Source organism: Rattus norvegicus, chromosome 7 (assembly GCF_021556685.1).
Source record: "Rattus norvegicus strain SHRSP/BbbUtx chromosome 7, alternate assembly SHRSP_T2T, whole genome shotgun sequence".
Classification (NCBI taxonomy): domain Eukaryota; kingdom Metazoa; phylum Chordata; class Mammalia; order Rodentia; family Muridae; genus Rattus; species Rattus norvegicus.
The window spans coordinates 135,520,386-135,545,473 of record NC_141540.1 but is presented as its reverse complement, the minus strand read 5'-3'; the positions used below and the strand labels follow the sequence as shown (position 1 = coordinate 135,545,473).

General features: G+C 44.2%; 1 protein-coding gene and 1 long non-coding RNA gene across 4 annotated transcripts in view; one reads left to right on the top strand and one right to left on the bottom strand.

The window, feature by feature from the left end:
* Positions 1–25,088, bottom strand: part of Tmem117 (transmembrane protein 117) — a 468,392-nt gene that overhangs the window by 286,959 nt on the left and 156,345 nt on the right.
* LOC120093715 (uncharacterized) lies at positions 15,771–20,190 on the top strand. Of its 3 annotated transcripts, none has more exons than XR_015625917.1 (3): positions 15,771–16,208; positions 16,976–17,227; positions 17,326–20,190. It is a non-coding gene; the product is annotated as an uncharacterized LOC120093715 (long non-coding RNA). The 3 variants fall into 3 exon arrangements; XR_015625919.1 differs by having other exon boundaries at positions 15,775–16,052; positions 17,326–20,136; XR_015625918.1 differs by having other exon boundaries at positions 15,826–16,208; positions 16,976–17,092.

Here is a 25,088-nt window from a genome sequence, read left to right as displayed (position 1 = left end):
TGACTAAAGATGCATCATGAGCAGTTCCGCTGCCATGACTACCCACCGTGGTGGACTGCACCTCTGAGAATCATAATAAACCTTTCCTTCTTTCTGTCACTTTCCACGGATACTTTTCCAACAGTCTGGAAAGTGTCTAATACGGTTGCTTGGCCAAATCAAACAGGAAACACGGTTAGAAGCTTAGTTTTGTTTTTTTTTTTTTTCAAAAACCTACTTTTAATATGGGTTCGTAAATGCCTTAACTTCCCTTCTGGCTGCCCACCAGAGGAGGTGAGAAAGAAAGGCTATTAGGACGCAGGGGAAGTAGGCCTGTGTAGGAATTGTTCTTTGGAGCAACTCCATCTGCGTGGTCAGGAAATCGGCAGTTGGGTTCGTAGAAATCAGCAGCTGCAGCCCGATCCATTCACAGATACTTCACGAATACACCGCCAGTCCAGTTCAGGAGTGTGGAGAGAGCACACATGAATCGGCAACAGTGGCAGGACCCAACAGAAACAGCCACCAATCAGCGTGAGCCAGCAGGAGGGACCAGGACCGGCAGAAACACCAGGAGAAGTTCTCTGCCGTGTCTTTCTCAACAAAGTGAAGATCAGCGAAGACAAAGACACAAGACCAACAATGTGTTGCAAAGCTAGCTATGCAAGCCCTGTCACCGGTCTGTTGAGTCCTATTGACACTCCCTCCAAACATCACCCGTCTTGCCTCAGCATGTGAGTCTGTCTTAGCAAAGCTCCACGAGAGTCGATATCAGCTGACATTACTCTGCCAATCAGCCCCAGGCCACAGAAGCAGTAAGAAGCCGCCAGACCACCAAAGTTTTTTGGTGTGTTTCTCTCTATGGATGGAGTCAAGACAAACGGAGCTCAGCCTCACAATGTAAGGTGAACGAATTCATGCGTGTCATTAGTGAAGAATCCTTCATCATGTGTCCTTTCATGCAGTCCATTTAGCAGAACATCCCTCCACCTGTGTCTGCTTCAGTGAAACATTCTTTTGACATAACTGACTTTCCAAAGAAACAACGTTTCCACTTTACATGCTGATTACAATGACTGACTCGCAAAGACTTAATTAGCACCCTTCCTTCTGGTAACTTGAGGCTTGTGAGGTTGACAGCCTGGGCCCCACACAGGGTCACAAGAACTCCAAGAGATCAAAATGTTTGACTTTTGGGCTGGAGAGATGGCTCAGCGGTTAAGAGCACTGACTGCTCTTCCAGAGGTCCTGAGTTCAATTCCCAGCAACCACATGGTGGCTTACAACCATCTGGGATCCAGTGGGATCTGATGCCCTCTTCTGGTGTGTCTGAAGACAGCTACAGTGTGCTCACATACATGAAATAAATAAAATCTTTAAAAAAAAAAAAATGTTTGACTTTGATAGAGATTCAAAGGATTTGGCCCGAGAGGCAAAAACTCTGACCAGAGAAACTCAAAACCCAAAAAGCATATGAGAAAAGCCAAGAACAGAAGCCAGCATCTCTCTGGGGATCAGGAAGAAAGAACAACAGGAAGGAAGCCCAGTCTTAGTCAGAGGAACAGTATCTTCAGCATCCTCCAAGAACCATTCCTAGTGTGTCTGGCTGGGTGGCTGAAATAACAAGTTAGAGAACTGACATAAAGGGAAGGCAAGGATAGCACGTGTCACGGGTTTCCATGGTGAAGGTTTCTGTTTCTGTAAAGTTATCTGGAAATGCACTGGCAACTTTTCAGAGGCCACTGCTAATTTCTCGATATGAGGTCAGAATAAATGGAGAAAGTATCCATTGGGAACACTCTGTTCTGCTGTGACTGTGAGGAGGGCATTGATGTCTCTCCCTGTAACCGGCCAAGAAGCCAGAAGCCTCCTGAATACTCACTGTTTGTTATTCTGGCTACAGCATTTCACGTCTGAACATATTACTCAAAAATGTCACTTATGGAAAACAGGTCTAGGGAGTTACTGCAATGCAGGGTTCTAAACTCTTCTCCACCCTGCTTAACATCTCACTGAAGTCCAGGAACCAGGGCATGCCTGTGTGCGTGTGTGTGTGCATACATGGGTGCATATAGGTATATGTGTCTGTGAATGTGTTGTGTGTATGTCTATGTGTATCTCTGTGAGCATGTTGTGTGTGTGTGTATCTGTGAATGTGTTGTGTGTGTCTGTGTGTCTTTGAGTGTTTCTGTGTGTATATGTCTCTCTTTCTATATATATATACACACACACACACACACGTGTGTGTGTGTGTGTGTGTATGTATGAGAGTGTATTGTGTGTGTCTGTGTGTGCTTCTGTGTGCTTGTGTGTGTTCACCTGTGTAGGCATATGTGGGACGTATACATGTGTGCATGCATATAGAAGCCAGAGGCTGACCCTCTATGTTTCTGTATTGTACTTTATTTTAATGAATTACATATCAGCTTGTGTGATTAGCCAGCTTGCTCTGGGGATTCCTGTCTCTGCCTACTGTGCAGGGAATAAAGGGAAGTTATCACGTCCACGTGAACCATGTGGAAGCTGAGGTATGCAAACACTTTACTGTCTGACCCATGCTACCAGCTTAGGAGCATGCCCCTACTTGAGACAGGCTACGATGAAGCCCGTACAAGAGAAATCTGGTATCACTTGTATATGAATTCAGTCCCAAAGCTTCTATAGAATCTCACCCGCATGCCCAATTTTCCACTAGTATTTGCCAGCCCTTTCAGAGTGCTACAGATAGCTGTCACCAACTAGAGTAGTAAAAGACACCTGCTTCTGGATCTCAAGATCTGAATGATTACTGATTGTAGCTGTTACCTAATTTAATAATCTCTTAAATTTCAATTTATCTGTAAAACACAACATGGAAAAAATGGTATACCTCATGGACAGTCTTGTAAGGATTAAATGTAGTTTGCATTTCCCAATCATAAGTAAGTGAAAATCCCATTCCTCATCATTTGGGCACACCTGCATTCTTCATGCCCCACTCTAAGGCATTGCGGTTCTCTTTCGTTGCCAAGTTGGAGCCTTGGGTCATTAATTATCGCATTCCCAAGGCCTCTTGGATAAAGCAGCATCTGTCATCTGCAAGGGAAGGGCGAACCTGGGCAGAAGATGGATCTGAGAGCAGCCCAGCAGCTCCCAGCTGTGCACACAGACCGGCACACAAATACCTGGTCTGTCATAGAGCAGAGGCTGCCCTGCGTCTCAGAACAACTTGGAAGCCCTGGCTGTAAAAAAAAAAATAAAATAAAATAAAATAAGGAAAAAGATCTTATGTTGAAAACAACAGAACAGATTTGGTAAAAGACAAAAGGCAATTATTGTCTTGATGAAGAGCTGCAATTTATGAAGCTAATGAAAATGTATTTTCTTTACAGTGAGACATCAGTGATGCATCTACTTGTTTCTTAAGGAAGAGGAGACCATTCAGAGTCTGCTGTGAATTCCCAGCATCTCTTTCTGTCTTGCACACAGGCCTGAAGATGAATCTGCCACCTCAGCAGAATGTATTCTTGTTCCTTGGCCTCCTGAATCCCCCCTGAGGAGCTCAGCTCTTGGGCAGCCATAAGGAAGCCATGAAGAAATCATGATGTATATAAGCCTCGAAGATACTAAGGGCTCTTTTCCGCCCATCTTCTGTGCTGAAGCGGGAAGCAGATGGCCATGCTCTCTTCTGCAGGATTCCAGAGTCAGGTCCCAGATGTGGTGCGAATCCACAACATCTGCTGCGTCCTAACTCTGTTACTAACATCTGTGAGGCACTCACTTAGGGGCCTTGGCTTCTTTCTGTTCTCAAAAATGGAACTGAACATCCCTTGGCCCTCCCCAGGGGATCAATTACTGGATGCAAATGAGACAATATATACATCAAGGAGCCTGAAAAAGTGAAGTCCAGGAACGTGTGTGTGTGTGTGTGTGTGTGTGTGTGTACATATGGCAAGAATATGTGTATGTGTGCATGCGTGGTATGTATTTTTCATGTGATATATATGTGTGTATGTGTGTATTCATGTGTGTGCATACATGCATGTGGAATGTGTATATGTGTATGCATGCATGGGAGTGGGGGGTGTCGTGTGGGCTGTATATGTGTGTAGTGGAGTATACATTGGTGTAGTAACCAACAGGATGTAGGAATCAAGAACATTGGTCACTGGAGCCTGACTGGCTAGCACAAATCCCCAGTTCCCTTCATGCTTTTCTTATGCTTCTGTAGGAACTAAGAATGCAGGGGGTTCAACTTACAACTAAGGGATAGCCTGGATCACACAGGTGAAAGTTTCCAAGAAAAGTGATTAGAGCTGCCTTTCCTTCTTCTTTCTGTTTTGACCAAGCACAGGCCGTCTGGAGCTACAACAGCCATTACACAATAATGAGACAAAGTAACAAAGTAACAAGGTAACAAGTAACAGCCGGTGAAGGAAGGTGTAGGAAAAGCAACGCACAAAGGATATCAAGTTCCGGTACACCACAGAAACATTAAAACAATTCCCAAACTCTCCTACAGCAACGGAAACCATGAAAAGATAAGCCCTGGTTTGTTTAAGTTACCATCAGGCAGATATCCTGTGGACGGCAGCCAAATGTATCCCTAAGAAAAAGAAGAAAACTGGAACCACCCTTTTAAAGCATCAGTCAGATTTCTCTGCTGGCAAATACCCCAATGACTTCCCTCTCCATCCAAAGTGGGCCCAGAGCCAGAATCCATCTGTGGCTTGTGAGTCTCCTGGTCTCCTTAGTCTCCCCCTATTGAATCTACCAGTCACAGTCAGCTCATTGGCCTGGACTTCTGCAACTGTGGGACCCCAAAGCAGTCCCCCTCACCTCACTTCCATGCAGGATTTCCCAGAGGCTGGCTTCTCAGCGAGGCCTGTGGCTGTCCTGTCAGTATGTCTGCCTGCTGCAGCTGCCCAGCTCTGGCTCCCTCCACTTCTAATAATTAATATGATTATTGATCCGTGTGCTGGTTTTCTGTTTGGTTTGTTTTTCAGCTTGACTCAAGCCTGGAGTCATCAGAGAAGGGCCGTCAGGTGAGGGTTTGTTTCAATTAGATTCTCCTGTGAACAGGTCTGTGAGGCATTCTATTGGTGAATGATTGATAACAGAGCGCCCAGTCCACTGTGGGCAGTAACACCCATGGGTAGGTGTGCCAGGCGTGTATAAGGAAGTGAACTGAGGAAGCCAGGGAGTGCAAGCCCATGATCAACACTCCCTCATGACTTCTGTTTCAGTTCCTGCCTGAGGTTCCTATCCTGAGTTCCTGCCCTTACTTTCTTTTATGCTGGATTGTAAGCTGTAAGATAAAATAAACCCTTTCCTCCACAAATTGTTTTGGCCATGGTGTTCATCACAGCAATAAAAAACACGTAGGGCATTCCTCCTACATCTCTGACCATGCTGTGTGTCTTAGTTGGGTTTCATTGCTGTGAAGAGACACCGTGACCACGGCAACGCTCATGAAAGAGAACATTTTATTGGGGGTGGCATATGGTTTCAGAGGTTTAGTTCATTATCATCATGGCAGACAACATGGTGGCACACAGACTTACAAGGCACTGTAGGAGCTGAGAGTTCTACATCTTGATCCAAAGGCAGCAGAAGGGGACTGGATCTGGACATACCTTGAGCATAGGATACTTTAAAGCCTGCCCCAACAGTGACACACTTCCTCCAACAAGGCCACACCTATTTCAATAAGACCACCCCTTCTAATAGTGCCACTCCTATGGGCCAAGTGTTCAAACATATGAACCTATGGGGGCCATACCACCACACTAAGTTTCATGTAAAATATTAATGAATTTTTAGGGTCTCTTCTTCTTCTTCTTCTTCTTCTTCTTCTTCTTCTTCTTCTTCTTCTTCTTCTTCTTCTTCTTCCTCTTCCTCCTCCTCCTCCTCCTCTTCTTCCTCCTCCTCTTCTTCCTCCTACCTTGTCTTCTTCTTCTGAACCATAAGAAGCTTCAACAGCATTCAAAACAATATTTTTAGATTTATATCATAATTTTGAAAGGGATTTCAGACATTTTCAAGACAAGTCACAAAGTCTATCTAGTGAAGAATTACATAAAAAATATAACTTAAGGCATGAAGAATTCAGAGGTTTGGGGCTTTCTTCTGTAATGTGAGGGACTGAGCCTGGGGCTTTGTGCACTTTATTAGCTACTCGTCCCCACACTGTGACAAAACACCCAGCATGTAACTCAAGAGGGAAAGGTCTTATTTCAGCTCACGGAGGCACAGGGAGGTCACTTTGGGTCCACATTCAGAAAACAGAGAAAGATGAACACTTGTGTCAGTGTGCTCTCTCCTTCCGTTCCCTCCAAAGCCCAAGGAATGGAACTGCTCACATGTAGGGTGTGTCTTCACGCTTCACGGACATGCCTGGATACTTGGTCTCCGCAGAGATTCTTAATTTCATCAAGTTGACAATGACGGTTTGGCTGTCACTTGGTGCTGTGCTCGACCGCTGGGCTCAAACACAACCAAAAACAAAGACTCCAGCAGTTGGTTCCCCATCCTCCTGACCTCCTTGGTAAGGGTGAGGGAAAGCAATTAACTGTATCAACGGTCTACTGCCTCTGCTATCAATTTGCAGGGAAGTAAAGTCTATTCTTCAAGATTGAAGCATTCCTCCTACACAAATAGCCTCGAACAACCAAAGGGGACACAGGTAACTCCAAACACCCAGCTGTTGACTCTGCCTTGTCAAATCAGTAGAGCATCTGACACAGCCCCAGAAGGCTCAGTGGTGCTTTCACTCCTAAAGCCCAGCCCGGACAGTCCCCATGAAATCCTTCAGTCCTCCCTCAAGGACTCCTCTCCCCTTCAGTCCTCCCTCAAGGACTCCTCTCCTGGTCCTTCTGAGGGATGCAATGGAGATGGGAGCTCACTCGCACTTCACATCATGCTCAGGAATCCTTGCTATGACATAATTGGTAGGGAGGGAAGCTCCATGCTGTGCTAATGGAGTCTATCTACTACATCTGTCTTTGACTCCAGAATCTGTCATCAACTCTCCCTTTAGTGGTCCTTCCCCTTTCTAATCTAGGCAGATACCGTGCTCCGTAACACTGCTTCTCAGTTACCGGTTCAGGGAGACCCAAGAGCCTTGAGTCTATCTCTCCTCACACTCAGGTCTCTAGATGCTTGCTAACATGGGGAAAATCCCCTCCTCCAGTCTATTCAATGACATCACTGAAAGGGGCCAGCTTCTGCTGTTCCTAGCAACCACTTTCCCCCTCAGAGCAGCAGTCCCCTCACAGCATCAGGAGAACGATTAATTTGAGGCTCTCCTTGTCCCACATTTGAACTAGGAGAAGAACAATATATTGGATAGTGAATTAATTAATCTGGCATTCATTGGCAAATTTGGATCTTACTTAACCATACAGAAACCTCCTTTATTCTACTGTCAGGGGTGTAAGAGAGGTTACTTTGGGCAGATAGATTGCATTTTGAAAAGTACATTAGCAAATTAGCTTGGCTAATAAAATATTCAAGGTTGCAGAAAGAACACAGACTGTCAAGGACAGATTTAATGGCTCCACAGCGTTATTGCATTACTTAAAATATTCTTTTCACTTCAAAGCAGAAAATAATTATATATTGAAGAAAATGGCAATATAAACTCTTCGTGTCATAATAAAGACTATGGCATCTCGGTGATTAGATTGCCTCTGAAAGGCTGGGGTAGAAGGAATTTGACTTGAGACCACCCGGGCCTACACAGCAAGATCTCGTCTCTAAAAAATACAAAAACAAAGCCAGAATGAGACGGGCAGAGATTTGGAGGGCAGGCCTTTCAACCTGGTGTCTTAGACGTGTCCCCTCCTGCAGGAGAGGGGCAGCTGTGTCAGGTTTGGGGAAATCAACTCCCAGCAGGCTTGATCCTACATGCTTTACCAGAAGATTCACCTAACCAGGAACTGGGGTTACTGCTCTTAACGGTAAACGTCTAACATTATAGTTTCAGGCTCACATCTCAACATCTCTTTAGAACTGCCATCTGGAGTTGTGACCAAGCCCCGGCCCCAGCCACAGTTAGATTTCAGGAAATCATTGCTGATGAGTTTATAAAAAGATAGAGAGAGAATATGTCCCAGGTCCCTGGTTTGATCCTGGGTTTCGGCACCAATGTTGTATTTAAAAGAGAGAGTAGGGATATGCTCTATAGAGGTCTGGGGAAAGGGGGTGCCTCAGTGGGCCCATGCTGAGGCATCCCTTCCCCTGAGGGACCAGCCACACGATGGTATAGTGTAGAATAGAGTTTATTCAGGGCATGGGGAGGGGAGTTGAGAGGGTATTAGGGCAGAGAGAGAGAGAGAGAGAGAGAGAGAGAGAGAGAGAGAGAGAGGTAGAAAGGTAGAAGAGGAGAGGAGATGTAGAGGTCAGCCATGAGCACGTGGGGAGAAGGGGGAGGGGGAGAAAAGGGACAAAGGGGGAAGAGGGGAAGAGCAAGAGAGAGCAAGAGAGAGAGAAGAGGGCAAGCAGCCCCTTTTAGTGTCAGGCATACCTGACTATTGCCAGGTAACTGTGGGGTAGACTTTAGACAGAATGCTAACAATTGTTTACTGTCTTAGCATTTATCAAAGAAGCTTCCCTAGAAAGAGAGGGTCATGGTCTCCTCCATATGTTGTTTCCAGGTCATGAAGTCTAGTCCCTCCTGCCTGAACCACCCGTGAACATTATTCTCCTGTACTACATATCACAGCGCAGCTAGAGAGGTTTATGAAAGCAGTCTGGTTGACCTGTAAGCCCTTTCTCTGACACTTGACTTATCCGTTTGTTCAATGATCCCAATCATTTGGCTACACTCGCTCCTGCCTCCTCTCCCCAGAGCATGTTATTGCCCCATGCTTAGTGCCACTGTGACAAAGGCTTTCATCATGCATCATGGTGATATGGATCAAAGGACTGTAGGCACACACACCCTCAATTCAGCCTGGCGCACCCTTCTTCTTGAGCCTCCCTTTCTCTTCTGACCACCTCCTCCTTATGACTGACAAAGCTAGTTTTTAGCACATCTAATCTTACTGTTGGTCCTTTAAAATTCACCCCCTCTCTTCCTATAAGCATAATGGCTGTAATCTTGAAATAGCATAAAATAATGACAATAAATGCCCCCCAAATATGTCTGCCTCCTTATCCTATGACTGTTTCAAAATTCAGCAATATTGGTATAAAACTCCCTCATCTTTCTTACAAGTTTTCTTTTCTTTTAGTCATGAAAAGAGAAAACCCAATCATGGCAGGGACCAAGGACATCCTGGTTTCATAGCTCTGTTGAAGTGTGAGTGTGACAGAGGTGTCATGTGACACAAAGCACCAGTCTTCAGAAAAGTCTCCATTGGACACAGCTACTTCTGGGTCCCTCTGCTTCTCAGCAGCCAGGCCACCTCACCTGGTCTTCAGCCGTTTCCCAACCGAGACCCTCTTCTCTTACCATGTCGTCTTCATAGTACAGAGTTTTGCTTCATGTATAACTGAGTGAGGTCAGGCCTCCTCTGCTCCCTCATGACTCAGAAATACTCTTCTTCCCATTCCAATCATCATCACCATCACCACCACCACCACCACCATCATCACCACCACCACCACCATCATCATCCTCACCACCATCATCATCATCATCATCATCATCATGAGCAGCTAAGGAGACAAGTCTGTCCATTTCCCTAGCCCTCTGGGCCTCCACACTCTTTCTCTTATGCTACACATTTCTCCAGAGAATTTACACCCTCTGCCTGGTGTCTATCAGCATATGCCCTTCCTTAAACTTGCAGCAGTCCTCCGCTCTCAACTGAAACTCCTTCTTGGCTGTCACCAAGAATCTCTTAGTCATCAAAGTCAAAGGTCTTGTGCAGTCATAACTCTTGTCCTAGAAATATACTCAACAACAACCAATCCTACAGCTTGAAGGCAAAGAGTTCTTGGTTCAGATCCAGCTTAACCAAGTAAATGTTATCCTCCCCTATTTAATAGTCAAACTTCCCTTTGGGTTTCACAATTGGTTGACAATATTGCCTGCTTCCCTGGGTTGCTATACAAAAATTAAAGCGCATAGAGGTATCATACAGCAAACACTTGGGAGGAGATGAACCAATCACCTTGCTCACCAAATATGGCTGCCTTCTGTCTATATCCTCCTTTCTTTATATCTTCCATTTATTCTGTGAGCATCTGCCCATTCATCATGGTCCTCAGACTTCTTTGTTCCTTTCCCCATGACTGATTCCCTCTCTCTCTCTCTCTCTCTCTCCCTCCCCCTCCCTCCCTCCCTCCCCCTCCCTTCTTCCTTCCCTCCCTCCCCCCACCCTTGGCCTGTCTGTATATATCAGAAAACTCATCAATTCAGAGATACATTTCTCATTGCTCCTCCCAACCTCTTCATCTCTTACAAGCTCTGGATATCTAAAATAAATGTTGTCATGTCTCTACTCCAGAGTTCCCCAGACATACCCCTCCCCATAAATAAGCCATTACTGTGGCAAGTTAAATAACTCAAGGACTCTCTCGATATAGGCACATGGACCAATCAAGTCAGAGGACCACATCATCCCCAACCCCCACCATGACCACCAACCACTTCATCTCTGAGGCTTCATGTGAGCCCACCGGGTGCCTCTGCTCTCACAGATTCCCGTTTTATTTAACTGTAAAAAAAGAGGGCAAAGAACGCATTCTGTAGCACCCTGTGAAGAGGAACAGAACAGCCTTCACCAGGACCTACCATATCCCCCGGTGGTAGGAACAGTCTTTGTACGTTTACCATTCCCAAGTGGAGTCTTCTATTTCTTTCTCATATTCAGAAATCCTTTGCCTATTCTTACTCCCTCGTCTGTGTTCTGAGTTCCTGAGTCTTCGGGATCCCTTCTGCCCACAATTCATCAAGGCAGAAATCTGTAGCTAGCCCTAAGCTGATTGCACACTGGCCTCATTTAGCCTGTCACTGCCTGGCCAGCCAAGAGGCCTGGGCTCTAACCTCAGTCCATAAAGCCGTCACTGAGATCCTCAAGGACAATTTACTGTGACATGCCCGTGGGCGTGTCAGGAGAAACACACATTAAGTGTCGGAGTCAAACACTTGGTGGCAATTTACTCTGCCGCTTCTGTTGCTATAATTTTAATGAGCACGCTGTACCCTCTCATGTGGGCCTCACAAGGCGCTAGAGAGTGTCGCTGTGTACGGTAGATGCTGCTGACAGAATGAAAGACTGCGCTGTATTTCAGTAAGGAGTGAGATGCCGGAAACCGTCATAAGTGACTTAACAAAATGGACGCCATGACTCATTTATGTTTTCAGTAAGTGACTTAACAAAATGGACGCCATGACTCATTTATGTTTTCATTAAAATTGGGGATATTTCCAGAAGCGACAGTAAATACCACTTACTCTTGAACTATCAAATTACATGTGCCTGCACAGATATCAGAAGAGCCCCCACACTCTCAGATACCCATCCTCTCTCTCTCTCTCTCCAGCACCATGTGCTCCTTTCACAGTTGCCTATTTACATAGTTTTCCTTCACGTCAGATTAATTAGAACAAAGAAGGAAAGAGTCAGTGCTCTTCGGCACTTCTATGCTGGCATGTTATTGCAACTGATTTTTAAACTGTAGATCCTTTGAACAAACTAAAACGCCTTCTACCCGTCTTCGGTTGGCTTCTCTAATCTGCAAAAACTTACAGAGGAAATTGTATAAAATGCCTCAATAACTCAGTGGATACAAAGTCTGAGGCAGGACCTGACGGACGAGTCAGCAGGTAAGAACACTCAATGCTATTGTGGACGACCTGAGTTCAGATCCTAGCGTCCATCTCTGTCAACTTCTACCCACTGCAATCGCAGCTCCCGGATATCTAATGCCCCCTCTCAGGCATCCACGGGGTAGACACTCAGACACGTATGAATACACGTAAATAAGAGTTAAAATAGATCTTAGGGGGTAAAAGCTGAGGAAGGAGTGGGCAAAATGGTGCAGTGGGTAAAGGAAATTTCTGGCAAGTTTGATGACCTGAATTCCATCTGCATGACCTTTAGTATCTACCTGGCCTTTGACCTTCACACACCTATTCATATATATATATATATATATACACATATACATATACATGTATTATATATATGTGTGTGTGTGTGTGTGTAGATATATGTAGATATATATATACACACACATACATACCTATTCATACACACACATACATACCCCTAACTAAATTTTTTAAAAAATGATAGTTTCACATTGTCTTTTAAAGATGAAGAAGCATAGGCTGCCTACAGGATGCTTGGGCTCCCAGACCCCAGCTCATTTGCTGCAGACTCCCAGCACAGTTCACTGCAGTGATTATCCTGTAAGAATGTGGACAGCAGCCCTCCCAAAGAGGAACCCACTCAAAAATGCAGCTCTCGGGGCAGTCTTTGAAATCACCACGACAGGTTTGCTCCTTTGCTTCACAAAATTCATTAACTGCTTGGAATAATGAAGGTAAGAAACTCCGCTCAGCTCATCTTTAAATCAACGTTGCTGAGGGAAAAAAAATAAACCTGGGGGAAATGTTGACATTGGCATTGGAGGCATAGACATGGTTGGACCAGGTAACATCACCTTGGATGCCTTGTGCAGAACATTTGGTGAAGGAGCGTCCTGTTGTGACGGTCCATCGTGTTCCACAAGAAAATGTTGGCTCAGAGCTTGTCACGCGGATCTCTCTCCCGAGTGCTTTCCTCTGAGTGAAGCTTGCCGAGGTGCTCAGTGGATAAACTGTTTGAGCAGCCACGTTGCCCGTACCTGGTCTCAACGGCACAGATGATGACTATGTTGGAGACAAGAATATCTCTCTGTCTTTGTCTCTATCGTGTTGGCTTTCTCCAAATTAAATATTTAGTAAAAATTAAAGGTAGACATTCTCAAACAGCTTCTTATTACGAGAATTAAAAAAAAAACATTTCCGCTAAAAATGTGCTTTTTACATGGAACAATCTCGGAAAATAAAAATGAAAAATCTGGTAAAATGCTGACTTGGGGGGAGCAGGCAGACCTAATCTTATGGCTTACCAGGAGTGCACAGCAAATTACTTCACCTATTCTTTCCCACACTGCCATCCTGATAGATTTTTTTTTCTCCATCCATATAATTAAATCACGGAACATAAAAGTTTATGCCCTACCCCACACAAGTCACACAGCTAATCGGGAGTGGGATTAGGCCAGAATCTAGATCCTGCTCTGGGGATAAGGCACTCAGGTGGACTGCTCCCCAATCATTTACAACAGGTAAATTAGTGTTAGCAAATCCTTCCGTTTTTTTAACATAACACCCATCCACACAGTCTCTGTCACTTTAGCAGAAAGATTTAGTGACACCATGACTTTCTATAACACATTTTTCTCAGAATACTGATGTCTTCGTAGGCCTCTGCACGTGAAGTGTTGTGAAAATGCAGATGGAGGCTGCCCTCTCATGTCAAGCACCACTCCTTCATAGCCCGACTTCTAGTCTGCACTGCGCATGTGCATCCTCTGCTTCCGCCTGGAAGGCGGGGCCTCCTCCCAGCATTGTTTCCTTCTCTAAATCCAGTGGGACAAAGACCAGAACACAGTAGGTAACAGAAAAAGCTCTCTGCATCTGTGCGAGCCTGCAGCAGAAGCAGAGCTCACTTGGCGCTTGACTCCATCAGCCTTCAGGTGACTTTAGAGAGACCTCCTGACTCCATCTTCACGACGCTGATTTGTTAGAAGTAAATCGATACTTCCCCATCAGGAAGAAATCCTCTCCAAGTCCAAGATACGTGATCTCTTTGTCAAACAGAGATTCTGAAGGCTAGACTTAAACTAACGCTCCCCTCTTACAGATACGGAAATGGAACAGGTTGTAAATGTTCCTGCATGTAATTATATGTATGTGACTGCATTCATAGATACAATATATATATTTTTATTTTGTTTCTGAACTTCATAACTTTATGGGTCAGGTTATGGCCTAATTTTATAGATGGACAAAATGAGGCATGCACCCCCACACACATCTGCGCACACACATCTTGTGAACATGCACACCCCCCACACACACACACACACTTCATGTATATAGACAAAAAGATATGAGTATAGTATACAGTATTACGTATGCTTAAGTACTAAGCACTTTGTACATATTAGCTAATTTAATCTTCATATTAACTCTTGAGGAAATAAACACTATTTCTCTACTTTGAAGTGAGGACAACCATGTACAGACAGAGAAGTAGGCCTAGTGTCGGTCTACCCTCCAATTCACTAGTGTTTCTCCTAGGTTAATTACCGACTGTCATGTCTGTTAAAAGACTTAACAAATGTACTTTTAATATTTTATCATCGTCAAAGTGAGTTTATTTGTATAACCAGAGAACACAAGTGGCATCAGGATTTCCTTCGCTGGTTCCAACAGCTAAACATTCTCTGACAAAGTATTTTAAAGTATGAAAAGTATTTTAAAGGTGATGCTTTTAATGCTAGCTTATTTCGCCCGTCACTCAAAAGTGTTAACCGAATAAAATGCTTCCTGATGACAATATATTTTCTGCAGGTTTAAAAGATATATATACAGCGTAGTGCCTGTCACAGGTCTGTGTGCCTCGGGTCTGAGATGTGTTCTGGTGTGAATCATTCAGTTGTCTATCTAGTTCATCAATGTGCCCCTTCCCCTGGAGGTCACAATGGTATTAGCATAGTGGGTAGATTCTGCCTGAAGCTGCCCCACCCCACCCCATCCCTTTGCTTGGACTTGAGGGCAGGGATAGTTTTTAAATTAGGACCAGTCCGGGTCAACATTGCTAAAATCACTGTACCCTAAACTAATGTAGTCCAGAAGAAAAGCATACTCTGGTGCTGTGATGATCATTTCAGATATTAAAACCTGTTTTGCAAAAAAAAAAAAGAAAAGAAAAATAGATTTCCAAAGCGCAGTCTGCTTACAGACATTGCTCTTGAGACGTCGTGCGTGGGCTGTGAGGTGTATGCTCTCTCTGTGGAGCCTTCACGATTACCATAACCGACACACTGACACCTCAGCTGAGTTCCAAAACTGGCTGTTCCTATATCCAGGGACATTTGCAATAAAATTGATTTCGAGATTGCAAAAACCCAAAGCTATCTTCCAAAAACTTTCAATATAACTTCAAGGTGTTCTTTCGATGGAAAGTGTCTTCGAACAGCTCTGAAATTTTACAAATTACCTAATGCGATCCCTTTCCATTCTCAGTTAAAATTTATAGGCGCACATGTTCTTTCTAAGTAGAAACCTTTCAAAATCAGAAAGTATCATTTTCAATACACGTCATTCCCTCAAGGCATTGATGCCCTAGGGCTCTCCATTTAAATCAGTTCAGCAAAGGCTTTGCCTTCAGGGTGTTTACAGCAAGCATTAAAGACGTGTCACTAACTATCAAGTATGCAATTTCTCACCTCGTCCTTTCATTCTCCAGCCCTCCCCCTCACTTACAATCACCTGACTTCTAAAACTTCCCGACCATCTAAAACCATCACACTCAAACCTAAAGGCCACACGCGTCCCGCGTGGACCATCGCCTGGCAACAATTCTGCTGCAGCCTCACTCAGTAACGCTCCGTCAACATGGGGTTGCCGTGACGTGACGAGGTGGGAAAGTGGGACTGTCCTGTTTTGCTCGCTCAGCAGAGACACTTTTCTGTCAGTGCTGCTGCTGACTTTGAAGAGAGGAACCCAGGCTGGGGATTTAGCTCAGTGGTAGAGCGCTTACCTAGGAAGCGCAAGGCCCTGGGTTCGGTCCCCTGCTCCGGGGGGGGGGGGGGGGGGGGAGGAACCCGCGTTGCAGCCGGTGGTGCTTTCTCATGGCTCGCGGACGCGCTGTAGTATAAATGGCTGTTGAGTCCTCACATCTACATGGAACAACTCTATCACCCCTTCCACGGCTTGGGGGACGTCAGGAAAGACGGGGACGAAGGTCGTGAGAGCTGGAGGAAGAGGCAGAGTGCTGTGCGGCGGCCATGGCACGGATCTTATATTCAGGAACTCACCGCAGCTGCTCTTACCTATATTAGATCTGCGCTGGGCTGACTGGGTAGGTCAACATTCCATCTGAAGGCGTGAGGCACTCACGGCCTCCCTCCATTCCCAGGGTGTCTAGGCAGATCACAAAAGCCTCCAACCGTCTTTAAGGAGCAGTGGACAGCTAATGGTTATCAGAGGGTGGCAGTTTCTTCAGTGGTGTTCACTGGTAAGTCCTTGAAGTGACCCCACACCCATTCTCATGTAAGCATGATAAATAAACTCTTTGGGTTACTAATTCCCCCCTCAAAAGACATGGATGTTAAATGGTGAATGATTAGAAAAAGAAAGTGATCCACGGAAGTAGGAGAAGGCAAGAAACGACGGGGTGACAGGGGACAAAATACAATGTGTTCATGTAGAAAATGTCCTAATGAAATCGAGGATGTGTGATTAACGTATGCTAGTAAAAACTTAGAAAAGAAATACAAAGATAAAAATCATAGCAGGGTCAAAAAAAAATAAAATAGAAAAACAAAGTATGTTTGCCCTCTGTTCTTGGTCCCCAAAAGAGCTCAAAAGAAATCGAGTGGACTGAATGAATGTTCTGAGTGGTAGGGGTACGTTGTGTTATGTATGCAAGCTCCTTTGACTTGTCAACATTTATTTCACCAAGGCAACACACATGTGAAGTGTGGAAAGATTCAATGTGTGCAGAAAAGACAGCGCAGCAGGAAAGATTCAGGATGGGTAATGGCCACCGGGAAAGCCAACCGTGGGGCTACAGAGATGATTCCCTGATTAAAAACACTTGCTGGCCTTGCAGAGCATCTGGGTTACACGACTCCAGATCCAGGGGATTCCACGCTGTCCTCTGACCTCTGTAGATATGGACATACACCGCTTACACACACAAAATAAAAATAAATGAAGGGGGGAAAGGAAAGAAAACCAACCATGCGATCAGTGAGCAGAACTTCTGTCTTCTGTCCCTAGGAAGTGGGAAGCAAGCACACTCTGAGTCCGGTCATGTGACCAGTGATTTATCCAATCAGACCCGTCAAGCAAAGCCATGACTCAAGTCAGTGAGACTCAGATGGATGTCCTGGGAAGGTGAGGCATCCACTGCATGAAAACCTGGCACTCATGACTCTTCCAGCCTTTCTTTTTCTTTTTTTTCTTTTTTTTTTTTTTTTTGGTTCTTTTTTTCGGAGCTGGGGACCGAACCCAGGGCCTTGCGCTTCCTAGGTAAGTGCTCTACCACTGAGCTAAATCCCCAGTCCCTTCTTCCAGCCTTTCTAATAATGCTCTCTTCATTCTACCTGTTCATTTTGTACCCACTACAGAAAAACAGAAATTCCAAGAGCTTCGGGAACCCCAGGGGACTGGTTCAAGGAGCTTCCTGGATCCTGAAGTTATTAATACCAATATCCTTAATATAAGATGTCATAGAGTTTACATACAACTTGCATATCCCATGGATTTTGCTAGTATTTATATGCATGAAGCCAGAAGACAATAGCAAATATCTTCCTAAACCACTCTCCTTCTGAGACCAGGTCTCCAACTGAGTTGGCAGGACTGGCCAAGGAGCTCTGGGATCTGCCTGTCAGCCAACACTATGATCATAAGCATGCCACAGCATTATGAATACTTATACAGGTACAGGGCATCTGAACACAGGTCCTCCTTCACTTTACCAACAGAGCCAGTCCTAGTCCCGTGATAGAAAATCTCATTAGATCACAGCTATGCAATAGCTGCTATACTGGACCATTTAAGGAATGACAACTACGGAAAAATGCACACGTCTGCTATAGACACAATTTTCAAAAGATCATTTTCAGTAAGTAGGTAGTTGAGCATATGCATGAAGAATTCACCGAAAAGGAGGGGCAGAGTTTACAGTGCTCTTGAGTTCTGTGTCAGTCTAGAGCAAATTTTTGCATCTAACAGAGGGTTGTGTAAGCCCAGAGTCTATATCCAAGTTGAAAAGGAGAAGAAGGACCAGGGGAACCCAGGACCTACAGCTGACGTCTGACACAACAGCACCCGAGTGAGGTAAGCCCATAATGTGTGGGCTGCAAAGACTCGGGACTGAAGTGAACTGATGGACATATAGTGTTGGTGAAAGCCACTAAACCAACCTTCTCACAAAGGGCTAGTTGAGAACTTCTGAGACTCTGATCAAGACAACCACCTCAGAAGCTGGAAGGACCAAGAGATAGTGTGTGTCTGTGAAGCTATAAAGGTTCTGGGAAACTCCTTAAAGGCAAGAAATGGGCAGGGGAAAAATATCACAGTGTGTGTATGTGTGTGTATGTGTGTGTGTGTGTGTGTGTGAGAGAGAGAGAGAGAGACAGAGAGACAGAGAGACAGAGAGACAGAGAGACAGAGAGACAGAGAGACAGAGAGACAGAGACAAAGAGACAAAGAGACAGAAAGAGACGAAGACACAGAGAAAAAGCCACAGTCCCCAAAGTGGGACTGAAGGTCATGTGACTGGAGTCATCATAGATTCTGTGCAGTCAGGCCACTGGGATAGTCTATAGTCTTTGGAATGAGAACAGATTGGCTAACCGGGAGAGACTGGGTCAGTCAGAGAGTAAATCTCACCTCTGCTAAAGCATGGCCTCCAAAGGACCTCAGAGCCTTAAGCTGGAGCTTCCTTAGGGGCTGATGGTGCAGCCAGTCAGCTGTGACCATCTGTGTTCCTTAGCTCCTGATCCCTCTCTTTCTGGAGCAGCCTGCAAAGCTGTAGGAAGTGTTAAACTGCTAAATAAAAAAGCAGCCAGGGATGGCATCTGTGCCCAGTGCCCCAACACAGACAGGTTTAGAAGAGACAGGCTTGCACTCAGAGTTGGGAAGTAGGCTTATCACCCTGGACTCAAATGAGACATCTTCAAGAAGACTAGAGATAACCAAATAAATTTATTTTTTAGCCTAAATATGCCAGGAATATCCATCCTGAAGTGTGACTTTTGGCTCATCAAAGGGGTAAGGGGAAGACGCACCCTTAGAACTATTGCTTAGAAAGTTTAAGCACTAGTTTGGAGAAACATTATCATCTAGAAGGTAACTGTCTACCTACAGCAGCATTGCTAGTGTTTTTACATCTCATTACATGCATTAGACATAGACTCCATACGGCCCTCTGAACGGTGGGTACCATCGTTATCACTTAAGTGTTTGATAGGAGGCAGAATAATATATCAATGCTGTAAGCAACTGAGGGGCAGCTCAGAGCTGGTGTGTGAGCCCAGATCTCACTGGTCCAGTCGTACTATGCTAGCCTGCACATGGATACAGCTTTGAAACCTAACACGGAAAAATTGCATGATAAAAGTGGGACTCGCCCGATCCCTTTCAAAGGTGTTACTGTGTGCTCCAGTGAATCAGAGTCCTTGGTAATCGAATCACTGAAAAGGCTGTGGTCTGTAGCTGTCATTTTCCCACCTCTGTCTCTGCCTTTAGGCTACCTGTTTGTGCATCTCAACCTCGGCACGAAGATGACCATCATACCGTTTGGTTACGCCAAGCCTAAATGATAACCCAATTTGACACTTGATGGGAGGGAAACATTTAGTGGAAGAACACGTAATGAACAATCTTCCTCTTACAGCATCACTGCTGCGGGAGCCTAGTTTTACAATAACTTTTAATTGCACACCTCCAGGCTTGAAGTATAATTTATTATTCATTTATTCTTGAAAGATTACAGGAAGTCTGACATTTCTTACACACACACACACACACACACACACACACACACACACACACACACACACAGCACAGCATTTGCTAGGGTCGTTCATTAGAATAGATAAGTAAATTATCTATTATCATTATTGTCACTATTCTTATCCTTCCCTCTATAATCAAATTGCCATGGCAACCGTGAGCTGGAGGAAGATTTACGCCTCTGACCGTGGTGCACAGGGTTTAGCGCACTGTAAGTCTGAAAAGTCCCCTCGGGGGTGGGGGACAAAATGTATGTAACAGCTTGCATTTCCTCCGCCGCAGCTGAGCTGTGCCCTGAACTTCATAAGCAGCCTGGGACACATTGGGGAATCCTTCAAAATGAGCCACTCCACAACATGTAGCACACGAAGGAACTATTATTGTTGTCTTCAATTACCTCAAGTCCCGGGGATCCTAATAAATGAAGACTCTGCAATAATGAAATAATAAATTTTCATTTAGAAGAAGTCACAATCTGAATATCCTTAATCCCTCTCCTAAACATCCCAGTACCGGGCGATGTTGCCCTTGACTGTCCTCGGGGCTGTCGGTAAGATTGAATCTTCAGTCTTTACCGAGTAAATTCTTAACTCAAGGGAGTATAAGAGGCCTGGGGAACAAAGGTGACAGGTAAAACGGTTTAAGAAATTACCCTTTAAAACCGTGTCAGCGATTGATGGACTAACGATTCCTTTAGCGGATTGAGAGCTCACTGAAATTAGACAGACAGGCATGATACCACAAATCTGCATGTTTCCTCATCATCAAATGTTTCACAGAAGAAGTGAAGACAGAGATGACAGGAGCAGGAATATCAGCACTTCTGAACGCCCAGACGTTGCTCATTATCTTTAAAGTTCTGACTAGGCTTAACATTTCTGCTATTTCAAAGGCTCAATGCAACAAAGATGTGGGCTCCAAGAACCAGTAAACTTTTCCACCAGCGCAGTCCCTCTCCTTCCCTTATGGTTTAAATGTTCTATAAAACTTTCCTCCAGATTGAAGCCTTGTGAGAAAATTGGGGGGGGGGGGTCTTTTTTTAAGACTCAGGAAAACAGCAAAATATACCAGTCTTAGGAAGATCCTAAAACTTACAGGACTCACAAAGCTCCTCTCAAAGCTATATAAATGTTAGCAATTGCAGAAGAGGGGAACCTATAATCAGCTGGGCTGTATATTACCGCAAGAAGGAGGAGACATATGATCAGCTAAGCTACATGTCACACATAGAACTCCAGGGACAGCTTTGGTGAGGCGTAACCATACTGTGGTAGGCTTTCTGGTGATGCAGCTGTGTTGAAGCCACACATGCCTCACCTGTACTCATAAGTAATGTTTACAAATTCACTGCTTTACTAACCTTGACTTGGTGATATTTCTTTGGTCTGTCGTCAGTGCCCTTTCTGGGTTGGGGTAGGGGGAGTATGAAGTATTTGTTCATATTTTCCCTAGAGAAGTCACATAGCAATGTGAAAATGCCCCCTAGAGCAGTGGTTCACCATCCATGGATTGCGACCCCCTTTGGGGATCGCAAATCAGACATTTTCATTACTATTCAAAACAATAGCAAAATTACACTTAGGAAGTAGCAATAAAATACATTTGTGGCTGGAGTTCACCACAACATGAGGGACTGTGTTATAGGGTCACAGCATTAGGAAATTTGAGAAACACTGTCCGATAGGATTATGTGTGTGTAATACTTGCCCCCCCCCCCACACACACACACTGGTGACGCAGTTTTTTAAAGTCGTGGAACCTTTACGAGGTGGATCTTTGTGAGGTAAGTGGGTCACTGCGGGATGATGTTGAGGTTGTATAGCGCACCCCACTTCCTGTCCCTACTCTTGCTTCCTGACTGCTTATGTAATGTGACCAGGAAGCCCACGAGTCTGCCACTGCGCCTTCCCCGTGATGAAGCACTATAAGCCCTCTTAAAATATAAAATAAATGCCAAAAGCAGCCCTCCCTCACGTAAGCAAGTGCTGAGTTACAGGACTGAGAAAAATAACAGATACGCCTCCCCCGCCACCTCCCTCACTAGTCTCCACTCTGAAGTAAAACTGTGAGTTATAGATTGCTTCGTCTTATGTGTCCCCAAAGCTCGATGGCTGTTCAAACATCAACATACATAAATTCCATGTAAAATTGTCAAATAGAATAAAACTTTATGACTCAGTGAATATTGACCCTCATTTACTCCAGGAACGTCGTTCTCCATAATGTGGTAAAATCAGAAGTTAAAGCCCCAGGCCTTCCTTCCCAACTAAAAAGCCTTTAACTCAGAGTCATAGCTAGTCTTTATGTCACAATCACACAATCTAGAGTCATCTGAGAGGAGAGACTCTCGGTTGAGAAAATGCTTCCATAAGATCCAACGGTAGAGTACTTTCTTAACTAATGACCAATGGGTGAGGGCCCAGCCCATTGGGTGAATCCATCCCTGGACTGGTGGTCTCCGGTTCTATAAGAAAGCAGACTGGGCAAGTCATGAGGAGCAAGTCAAGCACGCAGCTCTCCTTCACAGCCTCTGCATGAGCCCCTGTCTCCAGGAACCCTCCCGCCCTGTTTGAATCCCAGCCCTGGCTTCCCTCAGTGAACTGTGACTTTGGATATGTAGGCCAAATAAAACATTTCCTCCCCAATTTGTGTGTGGCCCAAGTGTTTCACCACAGCAATGGTAACCCTGAGATGCCCAGCCCTTTATTTTAATAGCAGAAATGATTCTGTTTGACATCATTCTTTGACTGCAGGTAAGGTAGATTTTGCTTTAGATTTTATGCCTTTGCGTTGCGTGGACAATATTACATGACCTTAGACAAAGTGTTTTGATGAATACTTTAAATGTCAAAGATGTTAAGCATTTCCATGCTTTTTATCACTCCACCTGTCCAAAAATCAAATTGTAAAACTATATCCATTTTAATCTTTCAAATTAATATCTGTCTTTTTATGACTCCAGTAGTTTTTACAGGAATTTGTAATTTTAAATGATAGATTTTGCGATGTAGTGAAAATATAATCTTCTTCGTGGAGTAATTTGTTCACAGGGGATCTCATGTCTTCATTGTGCATGGAAATGTACACAGGGCCAGGGCCATGTAGGCCCCTCTCAAACATCACTCAAGGGAGAATGGATTACCCACTGTTTAGTGCAAACTTTCTAACATGTAAACACTTTTTAAAGAAACTTCACTAAGAACTATAGAGCATATGAAGACAAAGTAGACCCAGCATTAAAAGACAACAATCATTTAGTACCAACTTCATCCACTACTCTATCTTGCTGTTTTTAAGGCAAAATCCCAATCATTTGATTTTACCAAATGAAGAGTCAGGAGCCAGATGTTGGGGTGAAATCCTACTAGCTCAGAGAGGCAAAGGAAGCATCCAGCTGCCCTTCCTCCTCAACCTATGTTCCAGAAGGAAAAAGCCTATTCCCCTCTTCACGCTGTCTTTAAAAAAGTTCCCAACTGGAAGTCCCTCCTTTCTACTTCCTATATGTCTCTCTATCTGTTCTCTAGACTTCCTCTCGCTCTCTATGGTCTTTTCCTATCTAGGTTCACTCCCTGTCAAGTGGTTGCTTGCTCTGCCTCTTGACCTACGGTTGACTTTATTTAATCTTGTTTGCAATAAACAGAAAGCTCTTGGATTAAAAGTATGTCCTAGGGCTGCGCCACACCACCTAGAGACATGTTGTCTTTCCACTACACAGTCTCAGGGTTCACAACGTGACCAAATATCTTGCAGCAGCATCTGTGAGTGCTTTCTCTGCCTCATATCAATGTCCTATGTAACCTGTATTCTAACTCCCTGTGGCATGGTGCTCAAATGCATTTACTGCCAATGACAGAGCAGCAAATAATACCCCATTGGAACTGATCGATCATTAAAAATGAAATAATGTTACTTGTCCATTAGTGATGCTTTACGCACTGTAAATATTCAACCAATGAGTACACAGTCTAGTAGGAGTTGGATATCCACCCAAATACCTTCTATTTAGCCGTAGCTTCCTTTTTCACCTTTTATTTTGGACAATAAAAGGAGTTTTTATCCACAGTTTCTACAAGAACATTTGCATATGAGAGCAGACAGCAGAATTCATCCTATTCAGCTAGCACTGTTTCTGAAATGCATAGGAAAGGGGACAGCGCATACAAGGCAGAGCACAAAAGCTCAAGAAGATAAGAAGGTAAACATACCACAGTTGGGAGCTGAAACGTGCCCTCAGAGGCTCACAGATCATCAGCTAAGCTCTTGATGCTGCAGAATTCAGAGCTGAGGCCTCAGAAGAGGGCGGAAGAGGACGGACGGAACACTGAACATTCTGATTTTGGCAATGGAGAAATCCATCACTGGAGACTGTGTTATGATAGTAACCCATCTCCCTGACACTGTCCCTCAGTTTTAGCCAACAAGTGATAAGAGCCTTCCTCCACTCATCTCTTCATCATCATGGGACCGAAAGCCGCCAGACCAGGACACGGCAGCTGGAATGAACATTTCTTCTTTTTAACTTACTGTCTTGGGCATTTCATCACAGTGATAGGACAGTAACACAACATCCATCCCTGAAACTCATAAAAAAAATACTGTAAGGTAAACATTAAAAAAGAAGAAAATTATTGAAGATAATAGGAATAAAAGAATGGAAAAGTTAGATTAACGTCAGGGAGGGCAAGAGCAGGGACCTCTGGAATGACTATAAAATGTCCCCTGGCATGGCCACTGAAGAGTTAAGGAAGGTGAGAAAAGTGGCAGTCTTCGGAATGTAAGGGAGCTTACCAAAAAAATTTAAGTATTAAAATTATAAGACAGGCACCATAACATTCATGATAAATAATTTGGAAATTAAATTGATAAATGTGTAAGTAGTGCCATAAAATTAAGACCAAAACAAAAGCTTAACCGTCTGGTCACTACTAAAGAAACTATTTACAATTTTAAAGTATCTCAGAACCTTCAGGCCCTGCTGGTCACATTGACAAAACACTACCAAACGTAAATCATAAAAGCCACTTTACACAAAGTCTTAAAAAGAACAGATGGAGGGAGTTCTTGTCAACTTACTCTACACAGCATAGCCTTGTCAACAAATCCTCACCCACAAAACAAAACAAAAACCTGACAGAAAAGAAAAAAAATTACAGCTCGGTTTAATTCCTTAATCAGAATATCCATAGGTCATTTCCAAGCAGACTCATGAGGAACCATAAACATGTCAGTTTGAAGCTCTCCCCGCTGCTCTAGCATTTTGGGTTTCAAAATCTACGTTCGTGTAAGAGGTAAGATACAACGTGTACACACCACTCAATTTAGTAAAGTTATAAACACCATCTGACCCGTAACATGGTGCAAACTCATA